The sequence below is a fragment of the Montipora capricornis genome, chromosome 1 (genome assembly GCF_036669925.1).
Source record: "Montipora capricornis isolate CH-2021 chromosome 1, ASM3666992v2, whole genome shotgun sequence".
Lineage (NCBI taxonomy): Eukaryota > Metazoa > Cnidaria > Anthozoa > Scleractinia > Acroporidae > Montipora > Montipora capricornis.
Window position 1 is genome coordinate 23,035,933 of NC_090883.1, and position 2,500 is coordinate 23,038,432.

The 2,500-nt window shown below is 37.7% G+C and overlaps 2 protein-coding genes across 2 annotated transcripts in view; both read right to left on the reverse strand.

Annotated features, from left to right (window-relative positions):
- The window catches only part of LOC138028521 (semaphorin-5A-like), a 530,961-nt gene that overhangs the window by 136,025 nt on the left and 392,436 nt on the right, over positions 1–2,500 (reverse strand). The gene's annotated exons all lie outside the window — the stretch shown is intronic.
- The window catches only part of LOC138027878 (uncharacterized), a 13,240-nt gene continuing 12,470 nt past the window's right edge, over positions 1,731–2,500 (reverse strand). The window contains exon 2 of the mRNA XM_068875532.1: positions 1,731–2,500. This exon is cut by the window's right edge and continues 1,592 nt beyond it. The gene's annotated coding sequence lies outside the window, so the exon portion shown is untranslated.

Consider the following 2,500-nt stretch of genomic DNA (forward strand, 5'->3'; position numbering starts at 1 on the left):
CTCAGCAGCCGTGTAAAATTGGCTCGAGGAGAAGCAGTCTTTAACCAGACGGAAGATGCTCTGAGATGACACTCAGAAAGTATCTTTCTGAATAAATTCTTACATAGAGAGTTAATTCTTTTCTTGGGAGAACAAGCAAATAAAAACAAGGTCAGGAGCTTTCGTTTGTAGCTCACAAGCTGCATCATGAGCAATATTATAGGTTTTAATTTGTGAAAGACGGCCTCTTATCAAGCTAGAAGCGGAAGCTGCCATGGTTTTTGGGGTCTTATGCATTGTATGCATACAGACCCCTAAGTCAGAGGCAGATCTTGTCTGTCACTTTGAGGACGAGAACACACGTGACAGTCTGGTTTGTAGACTTGTTACTAGTAATTGCGAGTCATTGTTTTCAAGTGTCGGCCATTGCTCCTAGCGTTCGTCGCTTGTAAATCTGCGGTCGTTATTCCTGTTTTGGGAAAATCTTGAAGAGATTCCCTTCGCAAATTAGTTGTAATTGTTCAAGGTAAGTTATGTGTGTTTCAAAATTGATCTGTCGTGCTGTTTCAGATTGGTTTTCTTTCTTTTTTCATTTCGAAAATTAGCTACACTTTCCTGGCTTGTTTGTTCTTTGTTATTTCATCCATGTGACGTCGCTGAGTGGAGTTTCCTTAGCGATATCGGTACGGGAGTTGTTTACCCACGCAAGCCAACATATCGAGACTCGGCTTGTGTTTAGTGCGGATTGCACTGAAGCTAAGACGCTTTCGCAAGCCCATATTCATTGACTTCATTGGCTTGAAATCCGGTGTGCGTTGCACCACATACCTCACAAGTATCACACAAGCTATCACAAACCAGCATTTATCGGCTTGAAATGACGGTGTGGGTTACACCCCAAACTGAAAGAGTTATTGTACTCTAAAAAATAATTGCATTGAATAAGAATTTTGCACTCTTGTCTGCTACTAGCTGCCAGCATGGGAACAACAATTGAACAGTACGTACCGGTCAAGGATCGGCTGTCACAACAATTTTGTGAAAGCCAAGTATGCATTTTCACGTGTGTGAGGGTGATTTTGGAATACGATGCTTATGATGTTTCTCTGAAATGTGTTTTACTTGCCAACATTAAAACAAGTTGTTGGAAATTACAAATCGTGTAATGAGGTGATGTTTTGGTTTACACAAAGGACGTGCTACAATGTTTACATCCCATTGCTTATAAGGCAAGCAAATGATGTGGAGGAAAATCCAGGTTCTACAATATTTGATATCATTGATCCAACAACCTTTGTGTCCGCTGACTCTAGTCAGGGAAATGAAGCAATCTTTGGTGTGAATGCTGGTAAGCAATGTGTAGCAATGTCACTTACTGCTATTATATACCATCAAATACATGATAATTTTACTTTGATAACTCTACTTTGAACAATATTCTGGTTATTGGAAATAATCTATACAGTTCTGTAAGATGTTCTGAGCAAACAAATGATTATTTGCTGTTAACTGATGTTCCTGACATGGTTTCAATATTTGTTAAAGTGTATTCATTACAATATAGTGTATTAATGCCAGTAGTTAACAAAGAATAATTATTGTAATTCTGTTAAGAGTTTGAAAGTACTTCTAGAAGTGAATTTCTAAGAGACATCAGTTAACAGCAAATAGTCATAGACACAAAACACCTTTTAGCACCGTATAGATTATTTCCAATGAACAAAATATTGTTCAAAGTAGAATTAGTCCACAATTTGATGTTATATAACAGCAGTAAGTGACATTGCTATACATTGCTTACCAGCATTCACACCAAAGATTGCTTCATTTTCTTGACTAGAGTCAGTGGACACAGTGGTTGCTGGATCAATGATATCAAATATTGTAGGACCTGGATTTTCCCCCACATCATCACCTGTATTTTTAGGTATTGCAAATGCTGTGTGTACCATCAATGTTTATTACTGCTACTCCAGTAGATGCTGCTAGTAACACTGTTGGATTCTCAGGATTTATTGGAGCCTGCCTATAGATTTTTACTACAGTGTGGTAAATTGTTTTGATCAAATGGCTTTTCCCAGCACTACCACCTCCAGTTATAAACAAATAAACTGGTTCAACATTTTGTGACTTCAGGCTGTTGAGGTTTTCATTTATTTCTAGTCCATGAAAGCACCCTGTTGAAAGCTTTGCATTGCATTTTTAATTATTTAATGATCTAACGGATTGACATAATTGGTCATCAGATATTCCTCTTGGCTGTTTATACATTGTTATTGCTGATGGACTGTGATTTCCAGTAGTTTGGGAATTTGCACCAAGCTCTGAGGGTACTTGTTCATTGAACGTTATCTACTGATGATTCATCATGGAATTCTAGTTGAATTTCAGCATTCTCTTGATCATTTATAAGATCATATATAGATAAATGACAGTGCCATGCTTGTTTTTTAGCTATTCTAGTGCTTCTGTTACTAGTAAACAGCTGATAGAGATGCTGTGGTGTGCACCAAAAGTTGTC